Source organism: Ambystoma mexicanum, chromosome 6q (assembly GCF_040938575.1).
Source record: "Ambystoma mexicanum isolate Mex_15411 chromosome 6q, UKY_AmexF1_1, whole genome shotgun sequence".
Lineage (NCBI taxonomy): Eukaryota > Metazoa > Chordata > Amphibia > Caudata > Ambystomatidae > Ambystoma > Ambystoma mexicanum.
This window is the reverse complement of record NC_090937.1, coordinates 1,640,534,315-1,640,553,989: the sequence shown is the minus strand read 5'-3', so window position 1 is coordinate 1,640,553,989 and position 19,675 is coordinate 1,640,534,315. Positions and strand designations below refer to the sequence as shown.

At 50.7% G+C, this 19,675-nt stretch overlaps 1 protein-coding gene across 4 annotated transcripts in view; it reads left to right on the top strand.

Moving 5' to 3' along the window:
- The first annotated feature begins 10,905 nt into the window (after positions 1-10,905).
- The window catches only part of LOC138516946 (zinc finger protein 135-like), a 34,963-nt gene continuing 26,193 nt past the window's right edge, over positions 10,906-19,675 (top strand). For 2 of the 4 annotated variants that reach the window (XR_011282331.1, XM_069632422.1), the window contains exons 1-3: positions 10,906-11,021; positions 15,145-15,269; positions 16,046-16,213. The gene's annotated coding sequence lies outside the window, so the exon portion shown is untranslated. The other 2 variants (XM_069632424.1, XM_069632423.1) reach the window with 2 other exon arrangements.

Below are 19,675 nucleotides of genomic sequence, written 5' to 3'. Positions count from 1 at the left end.
CTGGAACACTCCGCCCACTGAATACTATTAAATACGAATCAAAATCATCAGGATACATCCCACAGCTAGAGACACCAGTGTGCCCTGGGTGAAAACTCCCCGAAGTGTTGGGCCCCTGGAAACGGGGCATGTGCCCTCCTCCGGCAGACATGTGATATTGGAACCTGCTTGACAACCCTTATTGGGCCAAGCAAACTGTCGACCGACCCCGGACCCAGAAGATACCTAGCCGGCCTCCTGACCTGCCCCTTTATGCGTCACACAGAGATTCTGACCATCTTCCCCTCGTGATAGTGGACCTTCCACCTCCAACCAAATTCCATTGCATCACGTGAGAGTAGTTCCCCTCATCACAAGGGAGTGGATTGTAGCATGTGGTGGAGGACCTGTCTTTAAGTACATGGACATAAAACTAAAACTAGCCAAGCTCTCTTACTCCCCGTACCCTCCTGCTCTTGAAAACCCCCAAGTCCCAATCATGGACGCCGATGGAAACTAATCAGCGGCTACTAAAGGAGATGTTGCAGCACTACTGAACGAAATCAAGAACATAGGAGCAAACATAGGCGGGAAAATTGATAAAATCACGGATAGATAAGATCGAAGAGAGACTCGAAGGAGTTGAGAATAATCAAACCTCTCTAGACACCCTTGAGACTCAAATGGAACACAGAATTTCGGAAATAGAGCAGAGAGAGGAAGAGTTTTGTCTCAAAATGGTTGATTTGGAAAATCGGGAGAGGCAAAACAAAATGTTTTTTTGGTATCCCGGAGCAAGATGGTGAATCAGAAAGGGACCTCAGGAAGACACTCTATGATGTAATCAAGCTATTATTTTCTGATGAAGCTATCGATGAACTAAAGCCAGAGAGAATACACAGAGCGGGAAGTCCAACAGGGGGGCCAAGATCCGTCCTTGCCCGCTTTCACAATTATCAAGACAAGGCCAGGATCTTAGAGAAGCCAAACGTAGTGGACCAATCACCCTCGGAGAAGCATGAATCACAATCTTTCAGGACCTATCTTCCTTGACCCTGGCCCTGAGACAAATGTGCAGTACCCTTACAAAATGGCTGAAGGAACATGGGGTACGATACAGGTGGGGCTATCCCTTTTCCCTCTCCTTCGAACATGAAGGGAAAAAAGAGCGACTAAGGTCCGAAAGAGAAATTAGGAATTGTATATCAGAATTGCTAGGTACCAGTGAAAAAGGAAGAGATCAAGAAGAGGCGGGACAAAGTGGAAGACAGTGGTTCATTCAAGGGCCAAGGAGAAGGCGGGTCAAGGGTTCGAGGAAATTCCAGAGAATTGACATCTGGCCAGAAGGGGAAGATTGATCCTAGTTGATACCCCACCAAATCTACTAAAGTCTTCGGCTACTCAATGCTGAAATAGCCGAAACGCTTGTAGTGAATTTCGCCATGGTGTGACACCTGTTAGGATGGTCTTATTTGGGTGAATCACCCCCACCACCTGGAGAATGCTGAACATAGAACTCGACATATGCAGGAAACCAGTAGAGTGCTGTGAAGCTGCAGACTTTTGGGCGGGACCTTCACAGCCCGACCCAGTTCGGCTCGGGTGCAGAGAAGACCCTATCTACCTGGACGTCCCTTGTTGAAGTGATATGAGTGAGTTAACGAGACTGATCTTGTATGGGGAGCAAGTTCTCAATTTTTCAAGGTATTACTGTGCTGTTTTGAGACAGAGGGGGGGTGAGAAGGCTCAAACGTTATTGTGATTGTTTTACGTAGAGGGACCGTGAAGTAACGGTCTCCACTGGTGGTCCGATACTGGATCAGTGTCTTTAACAGGATTTCGTAGGACGCCATCAACTGGGAATGGAGGGGGGGTGATGGGACAGAGAGGAAACAGGGTGGGGGGGTGAGAACAGTATCCACATTAGGTCACAGATTGGTGCATATGAAGTTGTTTCATGGTTTGCTAGGTTGCCGACCCCAGCCCAGGGGTCACTTAACATATGTAAGTATAAATGGCGGTTAATTCTGACTCACGGATGAGGGGCCTCCTCAGGGTAGGAACACTAAATGTCAAGGGTCTCAACTCTCTGACCAAAAGATCTCTGGTATGTCGGGAATTCCGTAGAGGAAGACTTGATGTTCTCCTTTTGCAAGAAACAAAATATGCCTGAGGGGAAGAACGAAGAATTCTGGGTGTGCGAGCGGGGATGGAGTGTTGGGGTTCGGGACCCCTGAGAAAGGGGGGAGTTGGTATACTCATTAGAAAAGGATTAGACTTCAAAGCCACAAAATATGGCTGATGTAGAGGGGCGTTCCCTGCTTGTGGTGGGCTCCATAAGGAAGGTTAACGTCACATTTGCCACAGTCCACTCCCCCAATTCAGGACAATCCCGGTTTCTTGCTAAGACCATTCCCAAAATGATGTTGAAGCAATGGGTCATGTCCTTCTTGGAGGTGAGTTTAACTTATGGGAGGATCCCAAGTTAGACTGGAGAGCAGGTAACCCTGAAGCAAGGGAACCGGCCGATGGGGGCCGTACTGAGGTCGGGGACATGTTTAAAATATACAGGCTGCGAGACGCATGGAGGGCTACACTTTCTATTCCCCCCCATAACACATTCACTAGGATCGACTATATATACCAGTCTGAGGAACTAAACAACACCACGACAGGATCAGAGATTGTCCCGATTACTTGGTCCGACCACGATATGGTCACAGTCGACGTGCACTGGGACGTCTTACACAAGAAAGGGGGTCGATGGCGGTGTAATGAAACTCTCTGGAAAGACCCCGGGCCTCATTACGATTTTGGCAGTAGCCAAAATCGGTTCTGGATTCCCAGAATGGGGAATTACCGGGCCATTCTGAGGGCCCGGTAATTCCTCCCTCCAGGAACCCGGGCCCGGACCTTCCCCATTCCCATTTCAGCCCCCATAGGGCTGAATGGGAATGGGCGAGGGAGCAAACAACGGGCCGATTACGAGCAGCTCGTTGTGTGCTCCCTCTTCCCCTCGCGGGACCCGGTAAGCACGCCTGGTTTGACCAGGCGTTACTTACCGGGTACCGCGAGGGAAGCTTGTAATGAGGCGGAACGGGTTTAACGGGTCCGCCTCCTTTAGCGGGTCCCGTTAACCCGTTCCGCCTCACTTGTAATGAGGCCCCCCGTCTTTAAGACGGAGATGAAAAATGAGATTAACGAATATTTCAAGACAAGCAATACAGTGGAGATCTCCAAACTGACGGTGTCGGAAGCGGGGAAGGCAACATGGCGGGGTGTTCTAATCAGAGAGGGCTCGAACAAGAAGAGGCAAAGGACCTTGGTTGAAAATAAACTTAGAAGAGAGATTTGCCTTTTAGATGGGGAGGTGAGGATGGCGACAGATGGACAAGATTCTAGAGGCAAAATGAAAGAGGAAGAGCTCCGACTCCTAGAGAACGGGCAAACAGCTTGTAGGCTGCAACTTCTGAGACAGAGGTTTTATGAAAAGGGGGACAAACGGACGCACTGTTAGCCACCTGATTAAGGGAGCAATGGGCAGAACGTAGAGTTTCTGCCAATTGTTTGACCAACTTGTCTTTCCCTATGTCAATGGTTGATATCGTTTTGCTGTGTTGATTCATATGCTATTCGAACTGAGTACAGTTGATGCATTTTAATGGAATCAGAGTAACCGTGGTACCACCTAGAACTGTATATATTTACCGTTTTAGAATTGTCGGAGCAAAAAGTGTATTATCGTAATTGTGTTTATAACCTTGAACCTTATTTATATAAAGACTGTGTTTTTGTGTAGACATTCCTTTGTGGGTGCTTGGGGACTACACTGTACTTAAGAACCAGCCCGCATCACCTCGTGAGTAGCTAGGCCTTGATTGCTCGTCCATTGCTACATTAATAGAGAATCTTGGCTGGGGTCCTCTGTGACTCTACGTTGCCATATAGAGAGCAGTATTACAGACTCCCCGCTCCGGTCTTTACACTGGTGGCAGGGGTGGGATGCTTATGGTTTTAAGAATCAGTGTGTAACCATGCCACTTACAAAATATCTACACTTTGTTAAATTGAGGTTTACTTGTGTAAAAGATAACTACATTACAAGCAAGCGATGGAATCTATTGCGATCAGTAAATTGACTTGGATGAGCTTAGGGGCTCTACACAGTGCTTGTGAAGATAGGGAATTAGACTTTGAGGATAAGTCTAGGGCTGAGCTGATAGCTGCCCTGGTGGACTACCAGACTGATTGCAAAGCTCTTGAAGGGGGAGATGTAACCATTGAGGCCCTTGCCCCTGGGGTTGTTGTCAAATCTGTTTCTGGGAATGCCGCCATTCCTGCTGCCTCTGTTCCGACCTCCAGCGATTCCATGGGACTTGAGTTATTAAGGATGAAGTTAGCCTTTGAATACAAAAAGTTGGAAATAGAAGCTAAACTTAAGAAAGAGGAGTTGGCACAGCAAGTGGAGCTCAAGAATAAGGATCTTGAACTCAAAGATAAGGACCTTGAACTCAAGAACAAGGACACGTAATGTCTGAAAATCCAGCTAGAGAAAGCTAGAGTGGAGACTCCAACTAAACCAGTTGAGAGTGTCAGGTCCCCAGCCACCAAGTTTATGAAAGATTTGGTTGGTGTGTATGCGGAGGGTTCCGATATCCTCCAATGGATTGAAGCATGTGAGATGGCTTGTGCAATTCATGGGGGGTCATTACGACCCTGGCGGTAGGGGGCCGGTAGAGCTGCCGGCCCCATTAACCCCCTACCGCCTCATTACGAGGTCTCCTTGTAGGCATCCTTAGCGGGTCCCGCAAGCAGACCAGGATGCAAACAATGGACCCGTCATTAACGGCCCGTTGTTTGCATCCTCCCCATTCCCATTGAGCCCTATGGGGGCCTGGAGTGGGTGATTTACCTCGTGCATCACACTGGAGGTAAATCCTCCACTTTCTGCTGAAATAATTCTGCTGGAATCAACCATGGAGTCCTCTGGACTCCAAATTAATGGGACTAACGCCGCCACCACCACTTGTAATCCATTGGGTGGTGGTAACAGTAATTCCATTGGACAGTGTTGTGTACTGCGTACACGAAGTACGCATGCGCGAGGAGCTATGGGGCTCGCGCATGCGCGTTAGTTCAATAAAAGCGGTGCCCGGCAGTTCGCGCCGGAGACTGGAGCCATCGCACGTCTCCGGCGTGTCTTCCTTGCATGCATGGGTGCATGTGGCTGTATGCGTGTGTGACGGCTGGAGGCCGACCCCCAGCACATACAAAATTGGCGACGAGGCGGGATCGGAGATGTTCTTCCTGTTTCCGACGACACCAGCGAAACGAAGCACAACTCCGCAGTCGCGGACCCGCTCTAACAGCCGGCGGCCATTTTGGGTGCTCACTCACTACGACACACGCAGTGGTTGCGGCCCGTTCCGGGTGCTTGTGCGCCATCTGCCCGTTGCAAGCAGTTGCAACAATTTTTGGACACTCCACAGCCCAGCTGAACCAGGGCTGTGACACAGAAAGTGGCAGAAGAGCCAACAGGTAGACTCTGCCACAGTTGGGAGTCGGATCATCCATCCACCTGCCAAGACAATACTGTGAGTACCTATCGTGATGGGTGAAGAAACAGATGATGAGAGCGCCGTTGCCCCAATACCACGCAGAGTGCGCACCACTCTGGCTCCCATGCCTGAATTTGATGCTACGGGGCCCCCATCAAAACATGGCCCAAAATGGCTCACATGGGTCAAAAGACTGGAAATGATGTTCAGAGCCTCGGGGGAGACTGAAGACGAGGCAAAGATCGCCATCATGATGTACTCCGCAGGCACTGAAGTCCAGAAAATATATGACTCCCTTGACATTCCAGTGGCGACGTATGTCACTGTCAAGCAAGCACTTCGGAATCACTTCCTACCATTAGCCAATGTTGATTTCGACAGGTTTGTCATGGGGGCAGAAAAACAACGAAGTGAAGAGTCACTGGACCAGTTTTGTGCCCGGTTTAGACACCTAGCGAGCTCCTGCAGGTGGGTCAACGAAGAGGAAATGGTCCGCAACCAACTGCTGCAAGGTTGCTGCTCAGGAAAACTTAGGAGGCAAGTCCTGAGGGAACTAGGGCTGACCCTCTGGCAAATCCTGGACATGGGAAGAGCGTATGAGCTGGCAGAGGCCAGAGGATCGAAAATGGACGCAGCCACGCATCCCAAGAATGAGGAGGAGGCTCTAGCAGTCGGACGGTTCACACCTGGGAAGGCCAGATAGACACCGAAGAAGGGAGAAGGACCCACGACTTCAGGTACCCCTCAGTCGTGCTCCTATTGTGGATATGACCTCCCACACAGGGGCGAATGCTCAGCCAAATCACGAACATGCGGCAGGTGTGGGATACCGGGGCATTACGCAAGGATGTGTAGGGCCGCCATGCCCGTAACAGCAAGCAGAGGACCAGAGAGGGCCGGTAGAGGTGGCGCTCGCACGGCAAGGGGCATATCCTCCCGTGAACAGGACGTGCACGACCTACACATTGCCGAAGAAGAGGAAGAAGAGGAGGAAGAAATTTTCTTCATTTCCAGCATCGCAAATGGCCCTGGTACTAGACGAAGACCCATATGTACTGTGGACATTGGAGAGATTCCCACCCCAGTCCTCATTGACACGGGAGCTTCAGTCTGCGTACTGGCGGACAGACATTACAACGCACTGGCAGGCCCACCAACCCTGTCGCCCTCCAAAGCCCAGATATACGCTTTTGGTGAAGATACTCCGCTACCCATCCAAGGGGTATTTGTAGCCCCAGTGACCCATGGCCAAAACAGCATCAAAGCGAGGTTTTTTGTAACCAACGTCAGTCCGCACTCTCTTTTAAGCTGCGCAGCATCTGAAGCACTCGACCTGGTTCATTTCACTTTTGCTGTGTATCACACAGATCTGGACAGCCTGCTGACACGCTTTGAGAAGCTCTTCAGGGGCATAGGGAAACGGAAGGCTGAGCCAATAAGGCTCCACATTGACGAGTCAGTCAGACCAACGGCGCTGAAACATCGTCGCATACCGTTTCATCTGAGGGCTCAGGTGGAAAAGGAGCTGCAAGACTTAGTGGAACGAGATATCATTGAAAAGGTGGAAGGGCCCACCCCGTGGGTCTCTCCTATTGTAGTGGCCACAAAGACCAAACAGCCTGGGGCTGTACGCATTTGCGTAGACATGAGACTTCCTAATCTGGCCATAAAAAGAGAACGTCATCTCACTCCCACTCTGGACGACATCGTTGGAGAACTTCAGGGTGCAAATTTTTTTTCGAAACTAGACCTGAGAGCGGGTTATCACCAGTTGGAGCTCCACCCAGAGTCTAGATATATTACAACCTTTACTACACACGAAGGACTGTATCAATATAAAAGGCTCAGTTTTGGAATTTCCTCGGCGGCAGAAGACTTCCAAAATGCCATCAGGGGGGCTCTGTCCGGACTAAAAGGAGTAATAAACATGTCAGATGATATCCTAGTCTTTGCCAAATCTGAAGCAGAGCATATCAAGCGTCTGGAAAACACTTTTCACAGGCTCCACAACCTCGGCCTGACGCTGCACCAAGAAAAGTGCGAATTCCTGAAGGACAGCCTGGAATTTTTTGGATTTGTCTTCCATGCGAGAGGCATATCCCCAGATCCTGAGAAGGTGAGGGACATTCGAGAGGCGTCACCTCCCACGTCCCCGGCAGAAGTCCGCAGTTTCTTAGGGATGGTGAACTACTGTGGGCGGTTTATTCGAGACTTAGCATCTCTCTCTGAACCCCTGAGAGCACTCACGAGGAACGAAGTGGCATGGACGTGGACTGGCAAGGAACAGAGAGCGTTCACGGCCATCAAGGATGCCCTGTCTGAACAAGACACCATGGCGTATTTCAACCCAGCCCGGGAGTCCGAAATCATAGTGGACGCCAGTCCAGTGGGACTTGGGGCGGTTCTCGTGCAGGCGGATCAACAGGGATCAATGCGACCCGTTGCATACGCCAGCAAGGCTCTTACAGACACAGAGAGAAGATATTCTCAAATTGAACGCGAAGCCCTCGCAATACTATGGGGCTGTAAACATTTTAGATTATATATTCTGGGGAAACCTGTTGTTGTGGTGACGGACCACAAGCCCCTACTGCCCATTCTGGCTGGCGCTTCATCCAAACCGCCACCTCGGATAGAGAGGTGGATGCTATCCCTCATGGAGTACGGGGTGAAGCTGGTATACCGCCCAGGTACGCACAACCCTGCAGACTTTTTTGTCTCGCCACCCCGGCGCAGGAAGACCCAGAGACACTACGGAGGTTGCAAACTGCATGGACACCATTCACACGGTCGTCGAGTCGGCGCTTCCCATTGCTTTGACAAGACAAGAAATTGCCAACGAATCGAACTCGGATGAGGCGTTTCTGAGAGTGAAAGGTGCGGTAGCCACAGGAGCATGGCGGGAGCTCCTTCTGAACAATGCCCGAAGAAACGCAGAAACGCAAAGGGACTTGCAATTGCTCTGGGGTGCACGACAGGAACTGTCAGTGATTGCCGATGGTCTCCTGCTGAGAGGGCACCGGATTGTGATCCCCAGGTCACTCGTGCCGAAGGTCCTTCAGTTGGCACACAACGGACACCAAGGGATGACCAGAATGAAGGCACGTCTCAGACTCAAAGTTTGGTTCCCCGAACTGGAAAAGAGAGTGGAAGAGTATGTAAGGGCATGCATCCCGTGCCAAGCAACGAGCCCGGCGGAGAAGGGACCCCCGATTCAGACCATGGCAAGGAGCGATTCACCCTGGGGGACAGTACATGCCGATTTTGGCTCTACCGGAAGAGGGCTACACTTCCTAGTAGTGACTGACCAATGGTCCCGATAACCAGAGGTGGAACTGGTCGAGTCCCAGGCCACTGACCACACCACCCTGGCCTTGGACAAGATATTTGCTACCCATGGTTTTCCCCTCAAGTTATGTTCCGACAATGGGTCACCTTTCCAAGGACAATCGTTTGCTCGATACTGCGAAGAGAGAGGCATAAAACACCGAAAGGTCACCCCACTATGGCCAAGAGCCAATGGAGAAGTGGAGCGCTTCATGCAGACACTAAACAAGGTGTTTTGCATATCCGAAAATGGAGGTGAAGACCTCCGACGGAATTTGTTCGACTTTCTCCGGGAGTGTCGCACAAAACCGCATCGATCAACTGGAATAGCCCCTGCGGAGGCACTTTTCAAGAGGATCCCAAGAGGACTCATACCGGAGTCAGAGGGGAGACAACCAGGAGTGATCGACAATGACCAAGTACAACTAGAAAGGTCATGGAGAAACGAGAATGAAACAGCGCGGAGGAGACTGCCAGAAAAACAGATCGCGGTTGGGGATACCGTGTTGGTACGAAACAGAAGAGCAGAAGGAAAGCTGTCGACAACGTACGAGACCCAACCACTGGGGGTAACACATGTGAAAGGTACAATGGTCACCGCAGCCAATGCCAGAGGAACCGTCACCAGAAACGTGTCGTTTTTCAAGCGCATCAAGGCCGCTAGTGACGAGGCAACAGCAGAACAAGTCCCGGAACAAGGGGAAGAGACAAGGGTGGAAGAAGCTACCCCAACTGCAGATCACGAGACATCGGAGGCCCCTGGTGACGGGGCTCCACGGTACCCGAGCAGGGCCGGACGACGACTTCCCCAGAGGTTCAGAGACTTCATCATGGACCCTGCACCATAGGCGGGGAAAGGTGTTGTTGCAAATCCGAAGAAGGAACCTGGTTGTACTTCTGCAGTCCGTTGTTAATTGTTGTTGTTTCTGCAAGGAAGTGTTAATTGTTTGTTTCCGGGGAAAAGGAGGGATGTTGTGTACTGCGTACACGAAGTAGGCATGCGCGAGCAGCTAAGGGGCTCGCGCATGCGCGTTAGTTCAATAAAGGCGGTGCCCGGCAGTTCGCGCCGGAGACCGGAGCCATCGCACGTCTCCGGCGTGTCTTCCTTGCATGCATGGGTGTGTGTGGCTGTATGTGTGTGTGACGGCTGGAGGCCGACCCCCAGCACATACAAAAGGCAGTGTGCCAGTGGATTTACAATCTGAATCCCACCGAACTCGTAATGAGTCCCTGTGTCTTCTATGGTGGATGGAATGCGTATGACAGATAGAAGCAGCTGCTCCACGGAGATCCCCTATTAAGGAGAGGTTACTTGCGCATAGCAAGGATGCAGAGTAAGAGCGCGCTCACTGTAAACACACTAACCACCGGCACATTCTCAACGGGACCCTATTGGCCCTTGACTATGCCAATGGGGAGACACGATATTCTTGCGCATGCTCAGAGAGGGAGGATGTCGCGAAAGGGAGGCCAATTGGGAGGTATTATATTCTTGCGCATGCTCAGAGGGAGGATGTCGCGAACGGAAAGCCAATGGGGAGACACTATATCCTTGCGCACGCTCAGAGAGGGAGGATGTCGCGAAAGGGAGGCCAATCGGGAGGTAATGTATTCTTGCGCATGCTCAGAGGGAGGATGTCGCGAACAGAAGGCCAATGGGGAGACACGATATCCTTGCGCATGCTCAGAGAGGGAGGATGTCGCGAAAGGGAGGCCAATCGGGAGGTAATGTATTCTTGCGCATGCTCAGAGGGAGGATGTCGCGAACAGAAGGCCAATGGGGAGACACGATATCCTTGCGCATGCTCAGAGAGGGAGGATGTCGCGAAAGGGAGGCCAATTGGGAGGTATTATATTCTTGATCATGCTCAGAGGGAGGCTGTCGCAAACAGAAAGCCAATGGGGAGACACGATATCCTTGCGCATGCACAGAGAGGGAGGATGTCGCGAAAGGGAGGCCAATTGGGAGGTATTATATTCTTGATCATGCTCAGAGGGAGGATGTCGCAAACAGAAAGCCAATGGGGAGACACTATATCCGTGCGCATGCGCGGTGAGAAGCAAGAGTCACGTGACGGCAGGCGGCAGCTGTCAATACAGTGGTGTCCAGGCCCCTCCTCGCCTGCAGAGGTGGCTCTGGCCTTCGGGTGGTGAGAGGTTCGTGTGCTCTACGTGTAACGTGGCTCTGTGAAGCTCCGGGGGCCCTTGCCGTCAGTATAGCCTGTATACCAGGCCCTGAGCAGTGCAGCCTGGCGGCCAGGCTGCAGGAGAGGATATGGGGAGACATTGGGGCCCCCCTCGGCCCCTCCCTTTTCTCACACAAGCAGCTGATCTAAAAAGAGCAGGAACTGGTGTAATCGAGAGCACATTGGCCTGGTCGTGTTGCCCAAAGCGTGATAACATTAGTGATATGATATGCCACAGGTGTCTCATCATGATAATGCTGGGGCTGTGCGGTGTGGTTGCCACTTCTTGGTGCATGGCCGTCTTCACTGGACCCTGATCCCGTGCAGGCCTGAATACCTCGAAGGCTGCAACCTCTCTGAGGTGTCTGTGGGCAGTCAGACGGGAGGCCATGGGCGACTCACTGCAGATTGTGGCCACCGAGCGTATGCCGTGGTGTGGCATAACTTGACACCGAATGGCGTCATGTGTTTGTGCATGAAAAGGCATGTGCACGTTTAATAGGTGTTATTTCAATCACACGATTGAAGCGGCACATGCAAGTGCATTGTCCTAGTTCCCATGTGTTCATGCACGTGAACCTCTCTCTGTGCATCGCTGTTTTCATTCCTAAAGGCTGCCCCTATCCTGTGGAGCCCACACAGCCAGCCGTGCGAGGAGACTCGCATGTGGAGCAGGGTTAGGATATGAGATGATATTTTATTTGTATCGCGCTTGTACACAAGTGTTTCAGAGCACGGCAAGGGAGGGGAACAAGGGAGAACACAACACAACATAAAAACGATCTTACTAGGCCCAGTGACATTGAGAACGCGCAAGTGCATGGGGAAGGGAAAAGGGGAACAAGTGCATGAAAGGGGGAGAGTGGAAAGTGCGGAGCAGAGGAGCGCAGCTAAATAAATTCTGTGTTTAATGCAGCAGACTGGCTAAGTCTGAATAAGTGCAGAAAAAGAAGAAAAATTGGGGAGGGGGGCTGTATGGGTACAGATACAGTCCCCAGTGCAAGGGGCGGCCAGGAGGCAGTGCAGGAAGGTGGCGGCAACCTGCGGGCAAACTCATGCTGAGACTCTTGGGGTAAGGATTAAGCCATGTCAGGGAAAATGCAAATACAGGCGGGGTCTTGTCCCAGATACGCAGAGTTACTGTGTGGAGAAAAGAAGCAGTCGCCATGGGCAGAACGTCTGCTTGGAGGAATATTAGAGGGTGAGTTCTTGCATGATACTTGTTGAATTCACCCTCACAGTGTAAGGCTAGGAGATGGTGTTTTATAGGATTCTGTTTTGTATATGTAAACGTACCCTAAATCACCAGTATTTTGCTGGAAAATGAGACAGCCTAGTTTGAGGGGCCGTCTTTAGGTGTCTAGTGGCCTGTTGGGGCTGGTGTATGGCCATGAGAGACTAGCTTTGAATCCAACACTCTTTATCGACATCCACACGCTTTTCTCCAAGCACGAGGCATGCAGTATAGCGTGCTCTTTGACATGTTGCCTTGACTATGTCATTAAATGCTATGTCGGGAGTCCTTGTAGGAAAAGACCACTGAGATGACAATGGCAAGATGTTATCGGAGGTCGTAGGGTCCCAGGAGCTGGCTTTGGTGACGCTATTGATTTGTGATAGTAATGATTTCACGTTTTGGAACTTCTTTGAAGGTGTGGTGATTGGAGGCCTAGAGAAACAGGAAAGTAGTGAACATTGTCACACTGAGCAGTAAGACCTCTATTTAAATGTGATGAGGGCTGTTTGAATTTAATTATGGACTGCCTTATTCACATGCAGCCTTAGAGTATTATAATTATTTTGTTTCTTATTTCGCGCATCACGCCCAAAGGCCTCAGTGCGCACATATGAGACCAGATATCCAGCAGTATCCAATACTCTGATTTAAAGTTGAGTTTCATTGATGTACATCTAATACCCAATGTTGTGACTTTCAAGCATGGATATAAGTGGTGCCCTTTTTTAATGACTTACCCGAGGCATACCTGTTCTCCTGTGGGTGAAATGAAGCAGGATCAAGAGGAACATTGAGGAATATTCCCAGCTCAACTCCCTGGCCTCTACCTACAATACCCCAAAGTCTTGCGACGCTACTACTGGGACCCAATGAGAACTGAGCACTGGAGGGAGACCCTCATGGAGGAACTGGGCATTGGAGGGAGACCCCCATGGAATGGGTGATAAAGCCTTTTACCACATTCCCTTGTAAACTGAAATGTCAGTCTTTCCCATTCCTGCTGGCGCTCTCCTTGTTCCTTCACTAAGGCAAGTTGGGAGGAAGGAAGTTCCAGGGACTGGCAGCCTCATTGTAATAAGCCTTTACAAAGAGGTTGGGCTGCAGATTTATTTTTTATTTATTGGTTATTTGTAATGCGCAGTATGCATCAAATTGTGTTTCAAGGTGCATCAAGACAAGGGGAGAGGGATGAGGAAAAGGGATAAAATAAAAACAGAAACGTTCTTAAAAGGTCTGTCAGGACGTGCAAGTGCAATAGAATAAGAACAGGGGTGAGGTGGAGGAGGGGAAGTGCAGGAGGGGGAGGAAAGGGCGATCAGTAACAAAAGGCGCTCCTACTATGCCGCAAAGGCGATTCGCAGCGGGCAAGTGCTTAATCAAGAAAGGGGATAGGAGGGAAGTGCAGGACGGATGAGTACAGAGGTACTACAAAAAGAAAAACAAGATGGAAAAAGTGCAGGTACAAGGTAGGTCAAATGCAACATGGAAAACCCTCTCCCTATGGAGTGGGGAGGCTACATCACAATGCAGGGATAAGGTAGGTAAAAAGGGAATGCAGCTAGGTAAATGCAAACACAGCACGCTATCAAGTCAACAGTGGGTGCAGGTAGGTAAATGCAACACAATGCACGGTTACAAAGTCAAATAGTTGTTGGAGGTAGGTAAGTGCAACACACAGCAAGGGGATGAAGGAGGACAATGTATGGGTGCAACTAGGCAAAGCACAGGACAGGGGATGTCAGAGCAGTAGTGGATACAGCTCCATGTGAAGGGGACATCATGGTGCAAAGCATCATTTGGCCGCTAGAGGGACCTGGGGGCAGTGGAAACCACTCCACGTAAGAGGGCAGAAAAATGAGTAGAAAAAAGGGGAACCCGCAGAAACGGCTATTTATTTATTTATTTATTAAATTTATATAGCGCGCAGGCAGCCCAGGGGCATTGTGGCACTGTTACTTGCAGGAAGACTTAGTTACAATGTGAGCAGGTTGTGCCTTGGGTTACATTAAGGCAGTGACCTGTGATCAGATATATCACATAATACATCATACAATACAATTATGAGGGCTAGGCCATGTAATTGTTAGATGAACAGGGTCGTTTTCAGGGTTTTCCGAAAGGCGGTCAGTGAGGGTTCAGAGCGCAGGGAGCTAGGGAGGGTGTTCCAGTGTACGGCAGCGAGGCAAGATAAGAAGGTTGAGAGAAAGGCAGAAAGAGACCAGGCCCGGCAAGCGGCAAGGGTAGGTTGGTGAGAAGGAGCGCGGCGTCCTCGAGAAGCCAGTGGAGGCTCCAGCTGCAAATACAGGGCAGAAGTGAAGAGGGAAGGGGGGGACAGGACAAAGGAACACATAACCACAGAATGTGGAGGCGGCAGGCAGAAACAGGGGCACAGATGAGGAAATCATGACAGACGAAGTCCAGTGCCGCTAAGGGACAGACATGGGTGAACTGCTAAGTAGCGAGAGGGAGGCGGGAGGAGAAAGGAGAGGGATAATGGACAGCAGTAACGGGGCAGGTAGCAGAGTGCAGAATGGGTAGCAATAGTCTGACTGTATTGATTGAGGCTATTTTGGATCTTCCTTGACATTCATTTAAGTATTGGTCACGCCCTTACTGTTCATTCAAATCACCAAAGATATCCACAGGTTTTCTTTGGAAATGTCAATTGCCGGATTCCCAAGAAGGTTCATGCAGATGTCATGCAGGTGATGATTAGTTGCCAAATATTCATGGAAGTGATGATTTAGTTATTATTTGGAGTCCAAGGAATGCGTCTCGTGCGTAAGATTGAATGTTGCTAAAGAATGCAGTGCCTAGGCGTGGTCTTATATTATTTGTTTTTTCTTCCCCGCAAAAGCATTGAAAATCGCGGAAGTACGCATCAGTGTTGAACCAGACGGGTTACTGGCTGGAGAACTGATGTCACAAGGAGGGGGGAGAGTGCTGTCCTCATGGAGTTGCTGCCAATCCTCAAATAAATTGGTAAGGCGTTACTTCTTGAAGAGGATCGCAACACTAACCACAGACAGTCAATAGATGAGGCCTGTATAGATTCTCGTCCTACATGGCCACTGAGATGTAACTCCTAAGACATTGTTAAAGGTTATGTTTGTTTGTTTGTTTAATATGGCGCGCAAAACCCAGAGGTAACAGGGCGCAACAGAGAACAGGAGGATAAGATTACATAAAAGCTTAGTTGCAAGGGAAGGCACAATTGAGTATAAAGCAGAGCATTACATTTTGTAGAATCTGGTGAGAGGGCATATATACATACAGTGAAATTACATTTCGGCAGGTTAGTTGAGGAATGTACATCTATACAGTCAGGTTGGCTAGGGAATGTTAGTGAAGAGGGCACGGTTCAGTCATGGGGATCATTGGATCGTAACCAGGTGATAGTGTTTCGCCTGAAGCTGTAGTAGGATTGGTCTGTCCTGATGTTGAGTGGGAGAGCATTCCAATGTTGGGCTGCCATGACAGGGAAGCTACTACCGCCCGTTTTCTTTTGTCTGAATTTGGGTACCTGTAGGCAGTAAGAGTTAATCATTCTGGTGGGGCGGGTGGAAGTTCTTTTTACTATTCTGGTTGCGAGATAGGTGGGGGCTGCGTTATTTAAGCATTTGAAGGTGAGTGATGCCGTTTTGAGTGAGATGCGGTCACAGATTTTGAGCCATTTGTGTTCCTTGGAGGGTAAGCTAAGGGCTGTTCTGAGTGCGTTGTTTTGCAGCGTTTGAAGTTATGTATTTGTTGCCTCCCAGGTACATGGCGTTACAGTAGTCGAGTCTGGACAGTATTAGGGCGTTGGCGATGATGATGCAGCTAGTGTTAGTGCCTACCCCGACTGACAATGTGCAATAGAGAATAAAATAACCAACACAACCCATGTCCGGGAATGAGGCGCAGACGACCGGCTGCGAGAGTTCAAGGTAGGATTTATTTCTTAAGCTTAGAAATATCACAAAGCACTCTCTGCATCATCATCATTAATACACACTTTTATATCATTTAAAAACAAGTCTAACAAAAAACACTAAGTGGATCCGATTGGCCAGGCGGTGTGGTGCGTAGGTGTGTTTGGCATCTCTTCCTCCTGTTTGGCTGATTGGCTGACGAGATGATGGACGTCAGACATTTTGTGCTTCACATGGGTGAAGGTCGTGTTGAGTTGAGGCTGTGGTCACTACCTAACCTAACATTTTACATTGTATGTTTCTAAATTACAAAATATATAAACATTTTATGCTATTGTTACATCTCTACAAAAGATTACACATAAAACCTTATTGTCAGTACACTTAGGTCATCCATGGCTTTAATTGGAGGCCTTGACCTTTATTATGCATTTACTAAAGAATCAGGCGGTGTTACACACAAGTCTCAAACCTTGGACTTTTGTTAATATAAGTAAAAATATACTATGGTAAAGTTGAACAGTTAGTCGTGGGTGGGTTTCGCAGCGCAGGCGAGGGTCTGGCACTTGAAAGGGATACCTCGTGGGGGCACAGGGTCAGGATGGCAGTAAGTTACTCTAGGTGGTGGTGGGTGACTTGTACGTTTATGGAGACGAACAAGCAAAAGTGCTTAGCTCATGCTGGTTCACATGTCGGTTCTCATGCAGGCAGTGATCTCAGAGGAAGAATACTGTATCGTATTAGTTGTTGCAAATTTCTCCAGCTTCAGCGTGAGAATGGGATCGCTGAGCTTTCCTTTGCAGAGGGGGAGCAAGGGTGGGGGCCAGCCAGCTGCCTGCGCGCCTTGTGTGTCTGTGTCCTTGGCTGCTGCGATCGAAGGGGAGCTGGGCCTTGTTGTAATATCGCAGCGAGGCCTGTTTACCAAGATGGAGTCGAAAGGGGGCACAAAAGATGGATGCCCCGTGTCCTGCTCAGTGGTCCCATCTATGCAGTTGTCAACCGTGGTTAACATTACATAAGGGCAGGGGGCGAACCCACTACCGGAGGCACGTGGTCCAAGCCTTGTACTGAGGGTATTCATGGGGGGTCATTACGACCCTGGTGGTAGGGGGCCGGTAGAGCTGCCGGCCCCATTAACCCCCTACCGCCTCATTACGAGGTCTCCTTGTAGGCATCCTTAGCGGGTCCCATGAGCAGACCAGGATGCAAACAATGGACCCGTCATTAACGGCCCGTTGTTTGCATCCTCCCCATTCCCATTGAGCCCTATGGGGGCCTGGAGTGGGTGATTTACCTCGTGCATCACGCTGGAGGTAAATCCTCCACTTTCCTCTGAAATAATTCTGCTGAAATCAACCATGGAGTCCTCTGGACTCCAAATTAATGGGACTAACGCTGCCACCACCACTTGTAATCCATTGGGTGGTGGTAACAGTAATTCCATTGGGCAGTGTGCCAGTGGATTTACAATCTGAATCCCACCGAACTCGTAATGAGTCCCTGTGTCTTCTATGGTGGATGGAATGCTTATGACAGATGGAAGCAGCTGCTCCACGCAGATCCCCTATTAAGGAGAGGTTAATTGCCCATAGCGAGGATGCAGAGTAAGAGCGTGCTCACTGTAAAAACACTAACCACCGGCACATTCTCAACGGGACTCTATTGGCCTTTGACTATGCCTATGGGGAGACACTATATCCTTGCGCATGCTCAGAAAGGGAGGATGTCACGAAAGGGGGCCAATTGGGAGGAATTATATTCTTGCTCATGCTCAGAGGGAGGATGTTGCGAACGGAAGGCCAATGGGGAGACACTATATCCTTACGCATGCTCAGAAAGGGAAGATGTCGCGAAATGGGGTCAATTGGGAGGTCTTATATTCTTCCGTCTGCTCAGAGGGAGGCTGTCGCAAACAGAAAGCCAATGGGGAGACACTATATTCGTGCGCATGCGCGGTGAGAAGCAAGAGTCACGTGACGGTGACGGCAGGCGGCAGCTGTCAATACAGTGGTGTCCAGGCCCCCCTCGCCTGCAGAGGTGGCTCTGGCCTTCGGGTGGTGAGAGGTTCGTGTGCTCTACGTGTAACGTGGCTCTGTGAAGCTCCAGGGGCCCTTGCCGTCAGTATAGCCTGTATACCAGGCCCTGAGCAGTGCAGCCTGGCGGCCAGGCTGCAGGAGAGGATATGGGGAGACATTGGGGCCCCCCTCCGCCCCTCCCTTTTCTCACACAAGCAGCTGATCTAAAAAGAGCAGGAACTGGTGTAATCGAGAGCACATTTGTGGCGTTGCCCCGCAAGGGCTGCGCACGCGGCGGCGTGACGTTGCACGTCGCCGCGTGCAGCTTTAATAAACGGGGCGTTCCCGGAAGCCGGCAGAGCGACCGGGGAGCCCGAAGCCGACAGACGTGTGTGAGTGTGCTCTGTCGGGTTGGGGGCTCACGGGCACGCATGGGGGGGCCAAGGACCAACCCCCAACAGTGGCGACGAGTGGTGACGGATGCCCGGGCCCGGCGGTGAAAGGCTTCCGGAATTTTTCCTCATAACGGAACGTTCACGGACGTTTCGTTTCACGCCGTGGCTGCGGACCGCACACCCGGCTGGCGGCCATTTTGGACACAAGGCCGCGGAACTTCTCGGGGCTCCGGTTTGGAACGAGAAGGTGATCCGGGTCTAATTTTTGGATTTCATGGTAGCAGACTGCATAACCTGCACGCCCATACCTAATTTGTGTGTTTCACTCATATTTTGGGACCGTTACGTCGAGTGTAAGCTAGGACAAGGGCTACTATGGCAGGGCCTGCTTAGTCCAGTCCACCCACATAGCTTAATTTTTGGGACCTCTACATTGCGGTGCATTGCTGCAAGGTGGCGACAAGGCACTTCCTCGCCCTTTCATCATCAGGACACACTCTCTTGATCCTCTTCATCATCACAAGGTAGTGGCAGTTGGTGCTTCCTTGTGTGCAAGACTCTTTGGTGGTGCTCAGTGAAGGGGACACACTTCACCGTCGTCTCCGTTCTCCAAGGTGGACCATTGCTGTGCCGGGCATGGGGGTGAATCCACCTGCATGGTGATGGTGGGAATCTGAGTTGCGGCCCCAGGACTTGAAGTGGGTGTGCCTGTGCGCTCAATTTCATGTACGACAGCGACCAGGACGGTGACGCTGCGGATCCTGTGGAAGACTCTCAGGACGAAGGTCAGGCGGCCCAGCCTCAGCAGGGCCCACAGCATCCAGTGCAACAGCCTGCAGCACTGCAACCGTTGCCACCGGGGAATCAGGCGTCTGCAGCCCAGGCACTACTAGGAGCGCAACCAGCCGCTCCACAAGGGGCTCCCATCATGGCTCAAGCGAGAGCCCAGGCCGCCCTACAACCGATACCAGAATTTGATCCAACGGGCCCCCCGTCCAGCCTGGGCCCCGATGGAGGAGGTGGGTGGCCCGCCTGGACATGTACTTTAGGGCTGCTCGGGTGACGGA